The sequence below is a fragment of the Cyanistes caeruleus genome, chromosome 1 (genome assembly GCF_971803275.1).
Source record: "Cyanistes caeruleus chromosome 1, bCyaCae1.hap1.1, whole genome shotgun sequence".
Classification (NCBI taxonomy): domain Eukaryota; kingdom Metazoa; phylum Chordata; class Aves; order Passeriformes; family Paridae; genus Cyanistes; species Cyanistes caeruleus.
Genome location: NC_141701.1, coordinates 3840308 through 3862838, shown reverse-complemented (window position 1 = coordinate 3862838; position 22531 = coordinate 3840308). Strand labels below are relative to the sequence as shown.

At 40.9% G+C, this 22531-nt stretch overlaps 1 protein-coding gene across 22 annotated transcripts in view; it reads right to left on the bottom strand.

Annotated features, from left to right (window-relative positions):
- Positions 1-11939: 11939 nt before the first annotated feature.
- Positions 11940-22531, bottom strand: part of TSNARE1 (t-SNARE domain containing 1) — a 449654-nt gene continuing 439062 nt past the window's right edge. For all 22 annotated transcript variants that reach the window (XM_086877018.1, XM_086877108.1, XM_086876994.1 and 19 more), the window contains one exon: positions 11940-12849. The gene's annotated coding sequence lies outside the window, so the exon portion shown is untranslated. The remainder of the gene's footprint in view (positions 12850-22531) is intronic.

Sequence of the window (22531 nt, the reverse complement as noted above, 5' to 3'; positions counted from 1 at the left end):
GCAGCCACAGATTCTCTGTGCACTGTCTACAGGTTTATTAAAGTTGTGATCTCTTGTTTCAGTGTTCATCTTTTTGCCCCCACAGCATATTTTAAAAACACCAATGAATGCAGAGATCAAATCCACCAGACTCTGAGACTCTGCACCCACCCAGGTTACCTTGGGGGTGTCACCTAAGAATTGCACGGTGTCCCCGAGGATTCACTCTGGGGTCTCTCGTTTTGGAGCTTCCTCTGTTGCTTTTGCATCTCTTGTCACAATGGTCCTGGTGACAATTTGACCTTACCCTCTCTTTTCTGTGACAGCCATTCAAACTTCATAAACATGAACATCTATTTTATGTGAATGGGACCCTTTTTGTTCTTCCATGGAAATTTTATTTCTTCTGACTCTGCAGACTCAGGTATTCTCTCCCTGGCCCCAATGATGTAGAAGATATTAAGTCCAGAGTGACAATGCCACCCTTTTTGATTCAAACAATAATCCAACACTTTAGGAGTGACCAGGTTTTAAAAAAAATCTTGATCTTCATATTTTTTCCTCCTTAAAAGTTGTCTTTTTCTTCATCATAAACCTCCAGTTTTCTTAAGGGAGGCATGAGACAGACCCCAGGCAGCAATAATTATTCTTTAGCTAAATTTATGTGCCTCTAACCAGTGATAGAAATATGACAAATGAGTATCAGTGGAAACTGTAAACCCTAGACTCCCCTGGGATTTAGCAACTTTCTTAATGAGAAAAACAATAACCATCCCAGTCCTGGGAGGGTTGAAGATAAATGACTGTCTGATGTTGATATTTTGATCTATGGGACAAATATGGTGTTTCTATTGAGAGAGTTTATATAAAGGCAGCTGAAACCCATAAGCTGTTTTTTGCAGGTAAATCCACTTGATATCACTAACAGAGAAAAACAGAAATATGTTTTTAAATCACTACCTTTCCCAGGCTCAAAAAGAACCTTTTTTTTTTTTTTTCCCATTTCTTGAACTAAAGGACCACTTAATGGGTGGAACAGAAACTGGAAGATCACGTTACAGAATTCACAGCTCTCTCTTAAACTGTCCTTTGGACAGCAACATACGAAGGCTCTGAAGGCCAAAGATGTTCTTTGACATCCACAAAATATTTTAGTAAGGAAAAAAAGAAGTGCATGTAAAGAGACAAATTGTAATGGATCTCAGAGAGAGAATTATGGTAATATTTCACAGAATTTCCAGTAATATTCCTATTTTTTCCCTTAGCTTTCAGACTGTATTGTCATACTCTGTGATATAATATCATTGTATTGTATGAAGACTGTATATCACACTTTAATTAACCCAGACAAGTCATTTTCTGTCTGATGGCAAGTTTCTTGGTGTCAAAATAAAAGATTTTTTTATCTTGAACAGAGCATTGTGACTTTTACTGATACAATTCTCTTGTGGTTTAACCCCAGCTGGGAACTCAGCCCCACAAAACCACTCTCTCACTCCCTCCTGGTGAGATGGGAATGAGAAGCAGAAGAGAGAAACTCATGATTGGAGATAAAGACATTTTAATAAGTAAAAGCTGCACACACCAGCAAAGCAAAACATGGAATTAATTCCCTGCTTCCCATGGACAGGTAGGTGTTCAGCCACTCACAGGAAAGCTGGGCTCTATTTTTGGGGAAAGAAGCATGACAAGAAAACTGTCAACAGATAAAGTACAGTTCTGGCAAGTGGAAGGCAGGGTAACATTCAGTAGGGTTGAGCTTGTTTGGGGTATTTTTCTTTAAGCAAAGGAATTTAGCATCTGAAACAATTCATCATATAGAATTAGCCACTTTCAAAGGGTTAAAAAATCCAGACTGGCAGTGGTGAGCAGAAATTCTCCTAAGCAGTGGCTCACCTTATGTCAGGCCCTGAAAAAGCATAAAAAAATTGAGCAGCATCTGTCTCAAAGTTTCCAAATCCTCGGGAACTGGAAGCCACAACAAACCCCACACAGTGGAGGGGATGTGTCATTTTGAGACCCTGCAACTGGATTTTCACTGTACACATTGACTATGCCAGCAAACAGATTAAAAAGGGAAAGCAAAGGAGAAGAGACACATTTCCACAGTGGCACACATCACATTTTCATTGTTAACTGTATTTTTAGTGCCCTCCAATAAGATTTCACTCCTCACTCACATCATTCCCTCCCCTAACTTCTGATTCTTTCTCTCCTGGGGTCATTTTATCCTGTAGATCTCTGCCTCCAGCATCTGAACTTTACAGCATCTTTTTTCCAGACCTTCCCTCTGCAGCTGAGATGTCAAAGTTTTTTAGGCAGCAGGGGCTTTAACAGTTGTGCTCACTTTTGTGGTAGATCTCAGGGATTTTATAACTGTCCATTAAAATCAAGGGGGAAAGATGACTAAGAGAAAAAGAAGTGTTCTTTAAAAAACTTTATTTTATAAAACTGTTGTAGCATAGCTTTGGTTACATATAATGCAAAGACAATGAGGAGAAACCAGCAATGGAGCTCACAGGACAAAGTCAGTCTTCATTACATGAGCAGTGGTTGTGTGATCATGGAATAAACACTAAAAGCTTTCACCAACACTGCTGCAACTTTTGTGGCTTACCCTCTGAATTACCTCTCTTGTTCTGCTCTCCTGTTCCACTCCAGGGGTTTTACCTCACCTGCAATCATCCCTAAGGACCTTCTGACATGGCCCAGCCAGTTCCCCTGGCTTTTATGTTTTTATATTACACTTATTGGCTGTGATAGAAACCAGCAAGAGGCCGTTCTCCCACTCCCAAGCTCCTGCCTCCATGTAACTGATAATTGAGTTGTGGCTGGGGAACATTAACTCTCCAAAGGCGTATGGAAATGTTTGCTCTGACTGGTGATCTGGGAGATTTTATTGTCATGATTACCATCTTGCTTTTCTATTCTTAGCTCCAGTTCTTGCTTTTAGTGCCTGCCATATCTCAAGGGGTTTTGCAGAGACAGAAATAATTTTCTGGAGAAGAATGTGGAAGTTTCCATGTGGCACAAAGTACGGAAAGGGAGCATGGTCAAGTGAGCAGCAAATCAGGATATGAATCAAAGACTGCTAAAACTGAGAGGAACAATAATAATTGTTGCAGGGGCTTTGGGTCCTGGGAAGAAAACCATATCTTATAATACCACAGCTTAGTGTACAGGACAAAAATATAAAAATATTACAGTTTTTTTTGCAAAAAGCTTAGGTGTTTAATAATATGTAAGAAGGATTGCTGAGAGCAGGAGAGCAGTGTATTTCTCAGTACTTCTCTGAAATATTTTGTCCCTTTAGTTGCAAAGCGTTTTACTGGGAGATTAAATACAATCCTTATATCCTTTACTATCAACATAGTCTGAGTCCAAACCAAATAATGCACATACCAGCAGCAAGCCTTTACTCCTGATCAAGTAGGGAATTAACGAGTTCAGAAGGCAGTGCCAGGATTGCCTCTCTTGGCCACATGTAAGGAGAAAGCTTTGCTCCAAAAGGAGCATCTGTGTTCTTGCTTGCACAGATCAAACCCCTGTTTGATCTGTCGTGAGTTTGGGAGAAATCCATGGGGGACTGTGAAGAGGGAAAAGGTTTCAGTGCCGTGGACAGAGAGTTGGAAGGTGAAAAAATGACTTTTTGAATCTTTCCAAACCTCCTCACCACTCCAGACCTCACTGGATGGATTGTCATCCCAACTCATCACCTCCCTTTATCCTCCCTCATTTTTTTTTTTTTAACCTGTATTTCTCAGAGTCCTGGCATCACCTTCACATTCTTACCCTGAAATTCCTCCACACTTCTGATGCCTTAAAGGCTGGAAATGAGGGTGAGGATCCCAGAGGTGCCAGGGAAATGTTCTGCCTTTTGGGACCACCTCACAGCTATTTTTTTGCCACAGCTGACAGAACAATGAACTTCCTGATTCAATGACAAACTTCCATTTCTCCTCACCAGGAAAAAGGAAGCAAACCCTCCCCATCAGTAAAGCAGAAAAAATCAAGCTCATGTACAGACAATGATTAAATAGTTCTGAAGAACAACAGCATACCAGGACAACATGTGCAATTTGGCTTCTCAGTGCTTGCCTGTTGTCCTTTAGTCTTTGGAAGCTGCCACTGCCCTTCAGAAGAGGGCAAACCTTGAGGAACTGAGTAGCTGGAGAAAGGCAGAAATATTCAGGCAGAAATATTCACCTCATTAGAAGCTGACAAAAGTGAAATGATCCTTCATTTTCTCGTTCTTCACCTTCTAATACAAGAGAAATATTGATGACTTTTAGCCCATGGACACTTCATAGATGTTGTTGATCACTGAAGAGGGGTGGCTGACTGCCAGGATAGCATGATACATCCTGTCTATGTTTTAAAGCACAGACTATTTGATGCCATTTCTCAGTAAGATCAAGGATCAGAAACTGAATTACATTAACACATTAACTGAAGAATTAGCAACAGTTTCTACTCCTGTCTATCTTGACTCAAACATGAGAAGCTGTTTTGTCTTTACTATATATCCATATCATCTGTATTCTCTTCAGCTGGTATTCAATTTCCTCCCCATGGATGTGTCTTCTTTCTCTGAGTTATCCCAACAAATCCTTTCACACTATCCAGTGCCAGAGTTTTGTGACCACAATCTGTGGGTATAATTTCTCAGGTATCATCTACAGTGAAGTTCTTCACAACAAAGTTTTCTGATTTTAGTAATATATAAAGCCATTGATGAATCCTCTAATGACTTTAGGGAATGGAGAGCGACTTTTTTTCAGTCTTTGCGCTGTGCTTGCATTTTCTCCTTTGGGGACCTTAAATATTTCAGGGCATTTATAAAAGTTGACTTCTCCTGCCTTGCCTGCCTACCTCTGTGGAGTATTTTATTTGGTCTTATGTCAAATGAAGATGCAGGCTCAGAAGGTTAGCAACACTTAAAAGCACAGGAAAGATCAATATGGGATTTGGAAAAGTGGGAAGAAGCAGCCCTGGTGGAACTTTATAGCCCACCAGAGAGCGTTTTTATCTTGGAGCTTTGTGAAGGGAAAATCAGTCTAGACTCACCCCAGCTAACTGAGGCTCTAAATTTTGAACATAGCAGCCCTAGGGAAACATAAGAATCTCCAGAGGGTAGTAGAGTCTATCCCAAGATCTTTTTCCACTGACTGTAATAGGAGCTGAAAGTGGCTGTGCTCATTTTTAAATGCTTAAAGTAAGATAAGGTAAATCTGGGCTCAGCAGTGAATCCAACTTACCTGTAAAGAAAACGAGCGTTAAACCCATCCTGTAGATTGAAGAATTGCTGAGTCTGTGCTCGGAATGTGCAGGACTGGAGGATCCTGGCACAGGTTTTCCAGCACTTGGCGTTGCTGCTGAGCATGTCAGAAACACCCCAGTGGAATCATAAAGCCAGGAAACAAAAGGCAAAGGACATCCCAGGCCTGCCTGATGTTTTCCTGCCTGCTGCTGTCAGCACTGTCACTCATCCCACACTTCTGCCTTTTGCTAATTGCCTGGTGGTCAGGAATCCCAGGAGCTGTTCTGGTGTATCAACATTCTCCATGGAGTCCTTTTTTTGCTTCATTTTCTTTCTTTATCTAATGTGACAGCAAGCTGGATACTACAGAGTTAGTGCCACAGTTAGACAGAGGATTGCACTAGTTGCTCCTGGGGTCTCTTTTCAGCGAACTCTACTCTGCTCTTGTGAGACCCCTCCTGCAGTACTGTGGCCAAATTTCAGGCCCCCAATAGAAGAAAAAGTGTGGGTCTGTTGGAATGAGTCCAGAGAAGGACACTAAGTTGATCCCAGGGCTGGATCACTTCTGCTATGGATCCAGGCTGGGAGAGCTGGGGTTGTTCAGCCTGGAGAAGAGAAGGCTCTGGGGAGACCCAAGAGCCTCTTCCAGGGCCTGAAGGGGATCCAAGAGATCCAGAGAGGAACTTCTCACGAGGGCATGATTAGCTAGGATGAGGGATGGTATTCTTAAGCTGAAGAGGGTGAGGTTTTAGATTTTAGGAAGAAATTCCTGATGGTGAGGCTGGTGAGGCTCTGGCACAGGTTGCCCAGAGAAGCTGTGGCTGCCCCATCCCTGGAAGCGTCCAAGGCCAGGCTGGATGACACTGAGTAACCTGGGATAGTGGCAGGTGTCCCTCTCCATGGCAGAGGGGTTGGAACTAGATGGCCTTTAAGATCCCTTCCAGCCCACACCATTCTGTGATTTTTTGATCCTGCTTTCATGTTCTGCAGCCAGCACCAGTCAGAGTCACCTGGGCTCCCTGGTTTGTCTCTACAGGTGCTTCCTTTCTCCTCCAGAGTTCAAGTCCTGCAGGGATGTCCCTGCACTCTGCATGGAAGCACCTCTGCAGCTAACAAACACCTCTACACCCTGCAGGGTCTCTAAGCTGTGTCACCTCCTGAGACACAGGGCAGTGGCAGCTGTGACCCCTATAATGCCCAGGTTTATCCAGTAAATGTCTGCTACAAAGTCTTTCATTCACATCTACAAGCTGTGTGAACCAAAGAGGAAAAAAAGGATGTTCTAGCTATGCCTGTCATGAACTTTTTGCTTTTTCCCCTTGAAATATAAAGGAGACTCAGTACAGGGATAATTCACTGTATCCTACTGTACTCTTGTGATTCTTGAGCACTGAGAGATCCCATTTGGCTGTCAAAGGGAGCAAAGCAGCCAGACAGAAGTTGCAATAGGAGATTGAAAATGCAAGCAAAACATTTTGAAAAGTGATTTCAAGACTGGATGTTGAGGAATTTCCCCAAGTGTTTGGTAAGGCTCCCTCACTGGAGGTGAGAATTCATTTTTAATAGTGTTTACTTCTGAATCATCAAATATTCCACTTCAGGAGCAGAAGAAAGTCACTTTTAACTTTTCAAATGGTCTCAAGGAAGGAAGGAAGGAAGGAAGGAAGGAAGGAAGGAAGGAAGGAATAGAATATGTCTTTTATATATTCATTTTCCTACACATTTTTCCTGAACCTCACTACATGACCTTCCTTGCTCTGTTTATATCAACCAAAAACACGTTCATCTTGGTGTTAGGTTCTAATTTAATTTTTACATATATCTGTAATTTCTAGCTATGATGGTTAGAGATTTTGGCATTGGGCATAACTCCATTACTCTGAAACAAAGACTACAAAGCAACAATGACCTACCTCATTTTCTAAATCTGATACCCTTTAAACCTGATATTCCAGTTACTGACAGCATCCAAGGATGAAGAATCCCTGTCTTTTATTGTGAATTTCTTGGTGTATAATCAACAACCAAATTACTTATCATCATCATATTTTTATTCATCTGCTTTCCATGGCAAGGTGAGGTGGAGTTGGCCCAATCTCCAAAGAAAACGATAAATTCTAGAACTACTAAAACAAAGAAGAAGCCAATTAAATTTCCCTATTACATATTACTGAGCTGCCCCAGACCAATTATAACCATATTTCTTTGTGGTCTAATTAGGTTCAGCTCAGCTCTACGGTGTGGAAGCCTGTAATGAGTGAGCACATGAGAAGCACAGCCCAGACTCCATGTGAAGCATCATTAATATGCTCTGGGCTGCTGCCTTGGAAGAGACTGCTCCTCATTATGTGGGTTAACGCACTTAAACTAAATGGATGAATTGCAGCCACTTTCAGTGCTTCAAGTCCCCTTGGACTGACAGAGCTGCAGATTAATAAGTTGTTAGAGAGTGATCTGCTGACCTGCTCCATCGCTCTTCGCTTTCACTCCGTCCGCTCTTAGAGGCGTGAAATGCTAAAGTGTAGAAATGTGTCAATCACTGCATTTTCAGTTTTGTGACTTTCTCTCGTTTTTCCCTAAGAAATTTTAAAAATAGGTGAAAGAACAAAATAAAATGCTTGACATGTCCAATAAGTTCAGTTGGATTTGGATCAAAATGCACCATGTAGAGGAGACAACAGGTCCCCTGCTAGCACAGAAAAGCTTAGGATAAAGATGGATCTCCTTTCAGCTGGATGGGGCTGTCTAAAAGTCATCATAAAATCAGGGAGTGGTTTAGGTTGGAAGGAACCTTAAAGATCATCTTGTTCCAAACCCCTGCCATGGGTAGGGACACTTTCCACTAGACCAGATTGCTCCAACCTGGCCTTGGATGCTTCCAGGGATGCGGCAGCCACAGCTTCTCTGGGCAGCCTGTGCCACGGTCTCACCACCCTTATAATTAACAATTTCTTCCTAATATCTAATCTAAATATTCTTTCTTTGGGGTTTATATCCTCTGTTTAACAGGCTATGAAATGGTGATGAGGTAGAAAGAGTTTATTGAGACAGACTGTCAACACCTTTTGTCAATGGAAGAAAAAAATGGATATAAAATATTATAATGGATATAAAAAAGTTATAGCAGTAGGAGCCAAATTAAATGAGAAAAAAAATAAACATCAAAAGCAAACCCTGGGATTTTGGGATTTTTTTTTTCTTTTCTCTGTTGTTAGTAGATCTTTGAAACTTGTTTTCAAGCCACATGATCACCAGGAAATCCCCTCAGTGGAAAAATTAGGATTGAAGACTGTGAGATTATTAAGGAGAAAAGATTGAAGGTACTTTTTCTGTCTCCTGTTACTTGACTTTGCCAGTGCTGGACACAGAATATCCAGTGATGTGTTGCATTGAGCTGAGGCAGTAGAATTGTCCTCATGCCCTACCTTGTTCTGATGAAAGCATAGAAGGCTCCTCAAGGCTTCTTCCTGCTTAGTTCAAGCATCTGTTTTCCCAGCACAGCAGATTTCACAGAATCATAGAATAACCTGAGTTGGAAGGGACCGACAAGGATCATCAAAGTCTGACTCCTGGAATTGTATAAACAGTAAAATTTTTTCACGTGTGTCATAAAAGGGGAGAAAAGGTCAAGAAACTGTTGAAGAGTTGATGGTATGTGCAACACTATCAGTTTTGAGAACTATCTCCTGATGTGGACTCAGTTTTGGCACACAGTAATTTTTAAAGGTCTCAGGTCTGAGAAATTTCTGACTCCTGCATGACTTGTCAGCAGCAGCACGAGGCACCCAAACAGGTTTCTTTCCTCATGTTCACATTTGTTCTTAAGGCACCAGAGGAAAAACTGTTTCCTATTCCACTCCAGACTAAGAGGACCTGACAACTTAATAATTGAACTGGGTACTTGGCTCACTATGCCTCTGATGTGCCTCTTTTTAATTGATTTTGTCATGATCTTTTTAACTTCTCTTCCGCTGTTGCCAGCATGCTCTCACTCCTCATAATGCCTTTGCAAAGAGGTTTCATTAGAATTTTCCCTTGTCATATCTTATTCTCACCTATTTGTTACCAATTAACCCTCTACACCAAGGTGGTTTGCAGGATCTGCCAAACTGAAGTGCCTGCTGCTGGAAATCTTTGAGCTCCATGTCTCTGCCAAAGATATTGTAAAGAAAAAGAAACTGTGCCTGTATTTTCTCCCAAAGCATTAGTAACAAAAACAGCTGCTTAATGGCATTGTTACATATATTTTCCGTGAGGAGGGCAAAGGAAAACGTACCCATGAAGTGACTAAAGAAATAGAAAACAAATTTCATTTGCAGTTTTGACAAAGCTTGCAGTCGATGGCTCATTGTCCAAATGGAGATTGGTAACGAGTTGTGTCCATACTGGAGCCAGCATGAATTAATATCATTGTAAATGACACAGACAACAGGTCTGAGTGCAGCCTTCTGCAGGGGTGTGAAGCTGATAAATGAGAAGGAAAGGATGCTGGGCAGGGGGACTTTGACAGGCTTGGGAAATGTGAACTGTGTGAAGCTAAACCAGGCCAAGAGCAAGGTCCTGTACCCATCAGCTGAGATCACTCAGCAGTTACTGTCGTGGGAAAAACACTGCACTTGGGGAAATTAGTTTAATCTGTTACTAATGAAATCAGAGCAGGATGATAAGATATGAACCCAAGCTTTAAAACATCTTCCCCCCATTCCCTTCTTCTCCCTGAGTTTGACTTTACTCCTCAGTCCTCTGTCTGCTCCCCCTCAGGGGGCAGAGGGACAGGCAATGGGGCTTGTGCAGTCGCTTTATCACCCATCTCTGCTGAACCTCCTTCCTCAGGGGGAGGATTCCTCACATTCCTCCCCTGCTCCAGTGTGGGTTCCCTTCCACATGGGACAGTTTTCCAAGAACTTCTCCATTGTGAATCCTTCCCATGGGCTTCACTTCTTCATAAACTGCTCCAGTGTGGTCCCCTCCAGGGGGGACAGTCCTTCAGGAACAAGCTGAGCCCTTTTGGGGTGCTTGTGGGGACAATCAAACCTGCTGCAGCGTGGGCTCCTCTCTCCACAGGGTCACAGGTCCCGCCAGGAGCTGCAGGAGCTCAGCTGCCTCACCATGGGCTGCACCCCGGGCTGCAGGGGAATCTCTGCTCCAGCACCTGGAACAGCTCCTGCCCCTCCTTCCTCACTGACCTGGGTGTCTGCAGAATTGCTCCTCTCACACATTTTCACTCCTCTCCTCTGGCTGCTGCTGGTGTCCCACTGCTCAGCCTGGGCAGGAGAAGGCTCTGCACAGACCTTATTGCACCATTTCAGTATCTAAAGGGAACTTATAGGAAGGACAGAGATTCCTTTCAGAGATTCTTTTCACCAGAGTGTGTTGTGACAGGACAGGAGGCAATGGTTTTAAACCAGGAGAGGGTAGATTTAGATTAGAAAGGAAGAAATTGTTTATAGTGAGGATGGTGAGGCTCTGGCAGAGGTTGCCCAGAGAAGCTGTGGCTGCCCCATCCCTGGAAGTGTTCAAGGCCAGGTTGGGACATGGGACAGGGCTTGGAGCAACCTGGTTTGGAGGAAGGTCCCTGTGGCAGGGACTTGGACTACACAATCCTTGAAGGTCCTTGCCAAACCAAACCATTTTCTAATTCTATGATTTATCAAGAATATGCTGTTTTATAATGACCCCATGAAATGTTTTGGGTTTTTTAATGACATTTACCATTATAACCAAGTCTGTAATACACAACAGCCCGTCTTAGCTGCCACATGATTTCCTCCTTGCTTGAAGCCAGGCAACCTCTGTAGTTTCAGCAGAGAAATTCTTTACCTGGGTCATCGATGCCAAATGATCTGCTGTGTGAGCTGGCTCAGGGAAAGCTCAGTCATACTAATGGGGTAATCACTGAGCTCCTAATGAGTGGGATTAGTGACTGGACAAGGATTGTTTGTCCTGGATCCCTTGTTCGAAGGCAGCTCGAAGCTCTCAAAATATTTGCTTGCAATCAGCTATGAGCTGGGTTCATTTCAGCTCTCACTGACTGGATGAAAATTATTTTCATCTCTGCAGGATTTGCCAAATGTGCTGATGGAGGCAGTGTGCAGTTTGTGGTGGAGAGAAGAAGGGAGTTCTATTTCAGAAGTAAACTCTCTGTAGTAAGGTAAAGCCCTAGGTGTCATAATTTTTAATTTCATGCCAGCACGAACTTTGGCTGGAGAAAAAGAAGAAGGATATCACTATTCATTAGCTTTTCTTAATAGCAATTAATGAATATTTAATGTAACATATACCAATCCAGTTAGGTAGATTTTACATATCTAACGAAAAGCCACCGAAAACTGTGACTTGTGTTTCTTCTCCAAACCTGACTATGCTGATTTAAGAAGTTTCACAGTTTTTACCCTGAATGAGCTTAAACATCTGCAAGATTTCTCTGAGCATTTTCTATGCTCAACCTTTACTGATGAAAGACTGTGTCAGCTCTTTGGAAAGGGAGTATGTAACTGAAATCAGTGCAGGTGAGGATCCAGTTTAATATTTGTTGTTCTTTTCTAAAACTCCACAGTACCCAAAGCCCCATTACATATAGAGGTAATTTTATTTTTTTTTTTTTTTCTGGTAAGAAATATTTTTGCTAAAAGATTTTACTTTTCCTAAAGATTAACAAATATATAATTTTGTTTAATTTTCTTCAATAATTCCTATGGCATTTTAATTAAAACCATTTTTAAGTGCTTTATTTACTAGAGGAAAACTGTGTTTATGATGCACAACACATTTAAAGATTAATTTATATGGCACTTTCAGTCATGTTGTCAGGAGAAGACACTGTGGAGGAAAATGGAACAAAATCACAAATGTTGGTTGCATTGAAACCTATTAAATGAAGTCTAAATCAAGATTTTGCATTCTTCATGAGATATCTTGCTTGTTTTTTTTTAATGGCCGCCAAAATATCGTAATAGTATATTTTATTTATTTGTCCTGCTCTTTCACTGATGTTTCCCATGAATAAATATGATGTTCTGTGCATACAGTGGGATCAAATAAGCATCTAATTGATGTGCTGTAAGTGGCACATGTAATTGTGGAAGTGCTTAGCTCAGATCCAGCAGAGCAAATTCTAAAGCAGCAGTGCACAGTAGGGGAATCTGAGCTAAATTAATTTTTAAACATACAAAACCAGTAATGAAAAATAATAATAAAATAAAAACAAACCAGACAAACATCTTGACTTTTACAGTTTTAAATGAGCAGAATTGGAGACCAGGAGCATGTTAAAAACACAAACAGTAGAGATGAATTAACAGCTACTTATTTTACAGCACATCGTATAGCAAATCTGGAGGCAAAGAAATAGAATTCCCCAGACAGAGGGGACATAATTAAAATCTGTAACATGAGGTAAGACATGCCTATGATGAAGGGGGAAAATATAGGCCAAATTATTCACAATGACACCAACACACAGTATAAAACTTAGCTTTTCTTTCATACAATTAGTGCTTGCTGTTTATAGCAGGTTTAACACGACGTGATCAGTAATGCAGACACAGATGTGGGGCCTGAATGTGCAATGCCTTGAGGATCCATTCCACTTCCCAGGGTGACCACAGGCTCTGTAAAACCAAGAAGAGCTGGTGAGCATTCACAGGATCCCCAGAGAATTTCTGGTGGAGAAGTGTCACTGATGGAAACGGTGGCCTCTCCCAAGAGGCACAATCAACAACAAAGCAGGTTAAGCTCAGGAAAGTGTATTTTCACTGATTCCAGTCTAAGTGATTGTGGAAGTGGAAGGGATGAGAAGACTGGGACAGATTACCCACAAAAGTTGTGGACTCCTCATCCCTGCAGATGTTCAAAACCAGGCTGGAAGGGGCTGTGAATAACCTGGTCTAGGGAAAGATTCCCTGCCCATGGCAGAGGGGTTGGAAAGAGTTGAACTTTAAGTTTCCTTCCAACCCAGACTTTTCCATGGTTCTGTTGTTCTATGAGTGAGAATAGAGAAAAAACAAATTCATCAAGAAGATACAGCATATAACCTGCTACAGCAATGAAAGAGTAGATTTTGTGTCCTCTTCAATGCCAGCAGTTCCTGTACCTAAAGAAAAGTGTATTTCATTTCAAAAATATATTTTTCTGAAAAATGGACAAGGAATAGAAGACAGAGCATGACACTGGTGCACTTTGCTGGACAGAATACTGCTGAGAAATTGTATTGTTTCCCATTTTTCCATGCAATGAAAAAATTAAAACCTCAGGCATTTCCTCTGACTAGGAACAACTCATTATAACTTGTAGATGTCTAATTAGAGATCAAAAACATATAGATCTAAATGATAAAATGTTTACACTATTCATGTAGACAGTTAATGGAATAAAAAAAAAGGTAATTTATGATGAAAGAGTCTGTTTCTCTCGAATTACTGTAAAAGAAACTTTTTAGAAAGACATCAGCAGCAGGATAGCACCTCCAAGATCAGGAGTTTGCACTTCTGAGATTACACAGATTGTATTTTTGCACTCACCACCTATGAAACAGACCTGTGCTTTTGTAGGAAAATATATGAAATATATCAGCAGGCTTTTGTAGTGTTTGTGTTTATTCTACCTCTGCTTCCTCAGTGACTATGTGTACACATGCAGTGTAAGAAAATCTAGTTGAACTTGTTATCCAGGATGAGGAAAGGAATGAAAAACTCGTTTGTTGTTATTATTACTAAAGACATAAATGACAACAACTTCTTTTCTTTTTTCTAATTTTTTTAATACAGGTGAAAGCCTTAGAAACACTGTTTTAATTATGCTTTACTGCAAACCCACAAGGTGCTAAAATAGACCATGAACAGACACCAGACAGCCAAATAAAGACAAGAAAATATTTTCATTTATGTTAATTTTTAAACTGCATAATAAGGTTGTTCAGATAATATTTTGAAACCAGATGTCCATTATGTGATGTGCTGCAGATACAAAGCAGATATGAAGGTTTCTGCATTGTATTGACATAAACACCTCCAAGAGGCAATAGAAACACTCTCATGGGAAGGGTACCTTCTGAAGATGACATTCATCCCAGCTAATTTGAGGTGTAAGCACCTCCATCTGAGTAGAATGACTCCCAAGCTCCAGGCTCCTATTACAGTAATTACAGATCTAATCAATACAGCCAAAGATTTTTATGGTTTTTAGGGTGGGGATCATTTGAATAAAGTAATCAGCTCCACATTGACCTAAATTTCACTGGCTGCTATTGACTCTCATTAACTGCAAAGGGCTCTTCAGGATGACTTTCTCAGATGCAGAGGGGTTCACTGTTGGTATCTAAATTTACCTGCACAAATTCAGCAGCCAAAATCCTTTTAATGTCGTGAGAGGAATTGCTCAAGCCACTCATGTAAGTAAATGTAAGTAAAAAAGCTCTGGGAAGCTTTTTAGACACCACTAACCATTTAAACTTTCCTCCCACTTGGGAACCACTGACACTTTTCTGTTTATTTAATATTTCACAGCACTTTTTAAAGAGGAAAGGCTCTAAGGTGAACCTTGAAGGGCTCTTCCAACCCAAACCATTTTGTGGAGTTATAGAATCCTATCATGTTTCTACAGGTGCCATTCAACAACATTCACCACCTGTTCAAGTTACAGAATCACAGAATGGTGATTCTGGAGATGAAGCAGGGTGACCAGGGCTGTGTCCAGTTGGATTCTGAATAGCTCCAAAGCTGGAGGCTCCACAACCCTCAGCAACCCATTTCCCTGTTTGGTCAGTCTTATACTAAGAAACAAAAAAGTGTTTTCATGTGCTCATGAAAATTCTTATATTTTTCAGGTGTGATCACTGCCTTTTGACCTGTCAGTAGAAATCACTGAGAAAAGCCTGCTTCTACCTTCTTTATCCCCCTGCCTCAGGTATTTATAGATGGGTAAGTTCCTCTAGAGCCTTCCCTTCCCAAGGCTGCAGTCCCAGCTCTCTCAGCCTCTCCTCATGTGTCAGAGAGCTCCTGTGTAGGCACACACAGGGGAAAAAGAACACAGAATTCTGAAAAAGACAGAATTCTCCAAGTGCTGGGATGAAGAGCACATGGGTGGGACATAAAATCAAACCCAGGCCATTGCTCTTAACAGACTCTACAGCTACAGGGGATTCAGAATTTTGATTTGCAGGCAGGGAAATTATTTAACACTGAGAAAGCCATTTGAATGAGAAATAGGTAATCTGCAGGCTTGGAGTGCAACAAGAGAGATTCTCCAGACACAAACTGCCTGAAAGATATTCTGGGCCAAAAACCCAGCAGATTTCATATATGTTTCAGGTTTGATTGAGGATGAAAATTAATTAGAGTTACTGAAAGAGAGTTTGAATTCTGTCAAGCTCTTAGGTTTTGATTAAAGATTTTTTTTACTTTTTGGGTAGAAATAATTATGCTGAGTTTAGCAGTTCTACACATGGACTCTACAGTCTTAGTTGCTATACAAATAGAGAACTAAATAACAATCTTTAGAAAGAAAGAAAGTAAAATTATGTTGGAATATATCCTAGGATTCTTTTAATGTCTGGGGAACTTTGCTGGCATAAAGGCATCTGACTTGAGGCTCTGTCTGTATTTCTGTGAGTCCTTTACATTATTTTCATAATCATTAAAAGGAAACAGATACATTTACCCTGATTTTTTTTTCTTCACGCATAAAGAGAGAGGGCAAATAGAAAAAGGACTCTGCTGCTATCAGGGTGCTAAAATTATGCCTCTATGCAAGCTGGCATATCTCTGTACTGAGAACTGTAAAAACAGACTGTGAAGAGCTGCTCCACCTGTGTGGTAGCTCTAAGCTGCAACAGGAACCTGAGATAAGGATCCATCCTCCAGCCCTCCTCAGCTTCAGAGAAGCATCCTTCCCTTCTTTGAGGTTTGCAGTTTAGACTCTGCTCGTTTATTTAGTCTGGGCTGTTCGGGCTGTGAATTAAAGAGGTGGTCTCACGGGAAGATAAATTATCCAGAGTAATAAACTAATTTGTCCCTACCTGCTGCTGCTTCAAATCAAGTGAGATCTCTGTCTGGGTAAATATGAGGACTCATATCACACTGTGTAAATAAGCTGTGATCATGCAACCTTTGACACTTGCAAATTTAGATGGATTTAAGACTTTCTCATAGATTCAAATCTCAATGAACTTCTCTGTTGGAAAAGGCTCATCCAGAAAAATCACAGTCCATTATTAATAGTAGATGACCATTATACATGCAGAGCTTTTGGGTGGTTGAATGCTTCTTTAAAAGTGTGAAACACTGACAGTCATTAGAAGCTGACTGAGATGATTGAAGGTGGCCCACAAAATTACCAATCCTGCATCAGTAATAGGAGTGAGGTGATCCAAAGCTCATTAAAATTATTAGTAGTATTATTTAAAGGCTCTTTCCCATCATGTCAAACTCGGGCAGGGAGGGAGCCTGTGTTAATGCTGGACCCTCAGCACAGGTATCCTGAGTTGCAGCCCACCAAAAGGAAATTGGAAGTCCTTGACTCAATTTTGTTAATTTTTGTTTAAGTCAATTTTCTTTTCTCTTATTTTGATTTTTTTTTTAGTGTTCTGATGAGCCCATTTCCAAGGCACTACTGTGTTTTGATATTTTCACACTGAAACCTTCCCATATGCAAATTTACACTAATTAAACCCATGTCACAATATACTTATCTGCTTTCCTCTGAACCTGTTGCATACTCTACAGAGTTTCAGATGTACATTGTGAAGTAGCTTCCAAATATCACAGAGCTGAAATCTTCTGACATCCTCTCAGTCATGATGATGAATGAATGTAGAACCTAAATTAATCTGAGAGGCTGATAGTAGGGATTGCATTTTGAAACATGAGGATGTAAATTTTCTATTGCTGAAACTCCTGAGAGAGTATTAAAGGGAAAGCAGGAAATCTCTGGTTGTAGTTGCTAATATTCTGATATTCACTTCCTGACAATATGGTAAATATATTTTGCTTCTGTGCTCAAGATTCAACAGATCAACTGCTTTGAGCATCAACATCAAATTTACCCTAAGTCAGATAACCTTTCTCTGCAGTTGGGGTGCAATTTGTGGCTTAACTCATTTGAAATTAATCTCTTCCATCTGTGGTGGTGGGGAATGGCCTCTGAAAACCCTTTCTGATCACTTTGATGAAGGTTTCCACATGGGCCTGATATAAAGGTTTTAATATATACATAAATTTTAATGATGTATTTTCAGGATAGAAAAGAAAAAAAAAAAGACAAGGAAAGGAAGAAAAAGGTCACAGTACTGAGAAAACCTGCGGTGTTTCCTGCCTCTTTGAAGCTGAAGTTAATCAGATAGCAGATTAGTCTGAGAATTACATTACTGACATTGCAAACCTTTCAGGCCTTTAGCTGGGCCTTTTTTCAAGTGTAGTACATGATGATGAGATTTTGCCTTCAGTAAAGACTGTTGTTTCATCATTTAAAGTTCATCTCTTTAAAGAATCCTGCCCACTAATTTTCTAGGGAAGCAAATGATGTCCACTTTTCATTACAGAATTTCTTTAGTGTACAACTGCCCACAGCAGGAAAGCTGCTGCTCTTATTCAGCCACACTGGTCATTTCTGCTTATACTGGAGTTCTAACAACAGCTTCTTAAAATAGGACAGACCTAATAACCCAAGAGTCTTCTGTAAGAAAACAAATGAGATGGCAGGGTGATGATAGATCCCGTGCAATATTGCTTAATATTCACTTACACTTTTATTTCCCCTGTGCACTCTCTTAATGGCATCAATGGTTCCCAGAAGCCACTTTTGATTCAACTTCACTGAAATAATTTCTTTTTCTGTTTAGAAAAATGCCCCAGTAGAAATCCAGGTCCTTTGGAAGTCCAGAGTATTTTTGGCCCTGATATGAAGTTGTTCAAATTTGGCATCTGCAGATCATTGTTAAAATAGGAGTTTTAGATAAAGGTATTAATGAAAGTGCATGGGTATATTTCAGGGACCAGCACAAGGTGTGTTTTGTGGAGAGCGTGGCTTAATCCTAAAGCAAAACTAAACCAAGGAATTAGATGATACTGGGAACAAAACAAAACCCCAGCAACAAATCCCAAGTCCGTAGTCCAGGCACCGTTTGGGGGGCCAAGAAAGGTGTTGTTTATCCAAGTCAGTTCCTTGAGATTCACTATACTAAAAGAAATCCCAAATCTTTTTCATTTTTGTGTTTGAAGTTACTCATGTGCCCAGCAGGAATTTACCCTGTGCATTTATGTCTGAGCCCTAAAGATTTATCTTAGCAGTGCACAGTACATGACAAAGTCTAAGTACAACTGGTACTCATATAGACCTGTAAAAAAGGTCTGCAGCAGTTCAGAATTTGCACCTGGCAGGAAAAGCTGCAGAAGATGGCATGATAATGGCAAGAGATATAATAGGTGATACCACATTTCAGAAGTGAGTATTGCTAGCTGAACTCCCAGGTTCATGAGAAAATTCGTTTCACAAAGGTGGAATGCCCAGTGCCTGGGAGGTGACACGTAATGAATTAGAGTAATTCTGCCTAACCTGTTAAAAACAAATGCTGTTATAGAAGTAGCAGGGCCATTTGCATAAAGATTTTTAAATTACCTGATGTTGAATATGTGAAACATCGGGTAATGACATTGCAAACTCAGCTCTGATTAAATGGCAAGTGAAGAGCGAATCTCAGCAGCATTGTCTTATCACATTAAAACAAGGGGAAAATCTATTTATGAGTGAGCTGACCTCATTTTTTCTCTCACAGCCCGCTGTGCGTGGCAGAGCTTGGAATGATTGAAAAGTCATTGCACAGTTCTTTAACATGACCATGTTTAATCCAAGAAAAAGTTTCTTTTCAACCTCCAGCAACTTTTTTTCTTTTTGCGTGATACAGTTGATATAACCCCTGAATGCATTTTTTGAGGTTGTGCGAGGTTTAAAATTGGGATTCTAGCAAGTTCTCCCAGAAAGTTCTGACAGGAAACCTCAGGAGCCACCTGAAGCACAAACTTCATCCCTGTACTATAGCAAGTCAGGAAAGAGAAAAAATCAAACCCACTTAATAATAAGGTCCTGCTTCTTCTCATGGTCACAAGTCACAGAAGATGCTTCCTCCAAAGAAATGTGTACTCGTTTTCTCTTAATATTACTTTTCTTGTAGAAGCATTGTGCCCCTGTTTGGCCTGGAGAAAAAGGAGGATGAGGAGTGACCTTTTTGCTTTCTACAACTACCTGAAAGGAAATTGTAGTGAGTGGGTGTCAGTCTCTTCTTCCAGGTAACAAATGACAGGAGAAGAGGAAATGGTCTCAAGTTGTGCCAGGGAGGATTTAGAGTTGATATTACAAGGATTTGTGCCATGGAAAGGGCTGTAAAGTAATGGAACGGGCTGCCCATGGAAGTGGTAAAGTCACCATCCCTGGAAGTGTTTGAGAAAATGTTTGGATAACCACCTGAGGACTTGGTTCAGTTGTGAACTTGGTGCTGGTGGTCGGAGGACAGCTGAACTCAATGATCTTAGAGGTCTTTTGGAACCTTAATGATTCTATGATTTGACTTCTCAACAAAAACATCCTTGTCATTTCCTTCACAACATTCCTTGGGATTTCCTTCTCAACATCCCAGTAACAAACTAAAGAAATTTATCTGGAATAATCTTTTTCTGAGGACTGAAACTTAGAAGAGTGAGGCTCGAGGTGCAGAGGAGGGCTACAATTTTATTTTGTTCCCTTGACAAAAAGGTTAAAATTTCCCACAACGTGTGGTCTAAATCTAAGTGACAGAATGACCAAGAAAATACCATTGGCTGTTCTTCATCCATGGGTTCACTTTGCAGTTTAAGCTGCAGTAACTTTGCTCAGCTGCAAGAAGGTTCTGTGAAAGAGGCCACATCTTTTCTGGTGTGAGTAGCTACTGCCTTACCCCAGCCGCACAGGGCTCACATTTGGCAACTGCTGAGGTGTGGAGGGAGGGAGAAAGGAGAGAGAAAAGCAGCTTCATGAATATGTGGAATTATTCTGGGAAGCACTCAGGATAATGTAAAAACGAGGGACATAAAACACTGGCCAGCTAAGACACTAAGAGAGATTAGATAGCAGACCTGGCAAGTCATCCATTTGCACCAGTGTGGCAGATCTTGTGGTTTTTTTGGGAACAAGCAGTTATTGGCATTTGACTTTCCTCTTGGATTAAGTATCAGGAGGAAAAATGCTGACTTATGTTAAAGTGTGTCTGGTTGCAGGACACACTCAAGGAGATGGATGTTTAAGCACTGGAGTACACAGCCAAGGCTGCCAAAGATGCAAATCTCTCCGTGCCCATCCAGTGCCTCGTTACTATTCCACCATCCCTGAGAACCTGCCATGGGGAAATACCAGGCTTCCACCTTGCAGCTGCTTTTAACTACAGAGCAAGCAAATCACAGCTGTAAAAGTTGACAGAAACCCTTAAATTCTCATTCATGTGTTACTGGAAATAAACCTTAAAAAAGCCCACAGAAGACACACAAAATGGTTGGCATTAAACTATTCCAGCTAAGGGAGCAGGAGCTGCATGCTCCAGTTCTGCTGAAAGGGAGCTGGAGGAAGAATAACGTGGTTTGTGTAGAACTGGAGAAAATAAGAGCTGAAAAGGTTCCCTATCAGGAAAGAAAAACACACTTGCATTACAAGAGTTGCTGTCTCACACACTGATGGGGGTTTTCAGAGCAGCAGCAATGCATATTTAAACACAAGAAGTACCTTCCTCAGATAATTTTTTTAAAGACTATTTAACTATGAAGGAAACAAAACTGTTTTTAGTCAATGAGGACAGAGATGGAATGGATACAACTCTTAACACTGGAAATAGAACTGCAACTTATAATATTTTCATTAAGAACAGCACTGGAAATAAATTGCTGCATAGAGAGCTAATTAAAAAAGAACTAATAAATTCCATAGATTTAAATATAATGCTTTTTTTTTTTTTTTTCATCCATCTGGGCTCTAGCTGTTGTTAACTCTGGGTGATGCTGGTTTTACATACATATGTTGGTGTTATCCCTACAGATGGTGCCAGGGCTGAGGCACAGGGTGGAAGGAAGCTTCACACGTTTGCTTTGCTTGCACTCTAGCAGTCAGTACTGGATTAATGCAAACCCTAATCCCATCAGAAAAGAGATATTTTAGTAGACACCAGGGAGACTAATGCAGCTGATCCCTGCTTATGGCAGGAAAATGCACATATGTCAGGGCTTTCACTCTGATATTTCTAGATAACCTTGATAAATCTGTTGGACACCTCCTCATTTGGGCCTTAGTGGGCTGTTCATAAATTAGGGTAAAAATAGCTGAGTTGACTTTCCTGTTGATCTCTTCCACCATTCTTCCAGTGTAGGTGGGTGAAATATCCTGCCTGGTGGATGTTTATTCCCTTTTCTGCTGCTCCAGATCAGTCAACATGGAATATTATGGATGAGATTATTTTCATTCAAATTCAAATGCACCAGATCAACACAAATCACCCTCATTTCTCTTTAGAGAGGAGAGAGGACAGTCTGGTGCATCTTTAACGTATCTATTCAATGGCTTAAAAAAATATCTATGCATTAGCCTGAACATCAAGTGACAAGTTCAGTTTTAGTTATCTAAACTTCAGTGATATTAATCACATTCTTTTTTTCTTTTTTTTTTTAAATATCCTAATTCTGAAAATATTTCTTTACTACCTTATAATGTTCACAGGTTTTTATAGTTTGCCTTGTGTATTTTTCTATAAATAAATTTTCAGTGACCAGATAGGTGAGTGTTGCAATCTCTAGTGTCAGAAAGAAACCTTTACTTATAATGTGCCCTGAAATTTAGAATTTAGATCTTCCTTCCTTCCTTCCTTCCTTCCTTCCTTCCTTCCTTCCTTCCTTCCTTCCCTTCCTTCCCTTCCCTTCCCTTCCCTTCCCTTCCCTTCCCTTCCCTTCCCTTCCCTTCCCTTCCCTTCCCTTCCCTTCCCTTCCCTTCCCTTCCCTTCCCTTCCCTTCCCTTCCCTTCCCTTCCCTTCCCTTCCCTTCCCTTCCCTTCCCTTCCCTTCCCTTCCCTTCCCTTCCCTTCCCTTCCCTTCCCTTCCCTTCCCTTCCCTTCCCTTCCCTTCCCTTCCCTTCCCTTCCCTTCCCTTCCCTTCCCTTCCCTTCCCTTCCCTTCCCTTCCCTTCCCTTCCCTTCCCTTCCCTTCCCTTCCCTTCCCTTCCCTTCCCTTCCCTTCCCTTCCCTTCCCTTCCCTTCCCTTCCCTTCCCTTCCCTTCCCTTCCCTTCCCTTCCC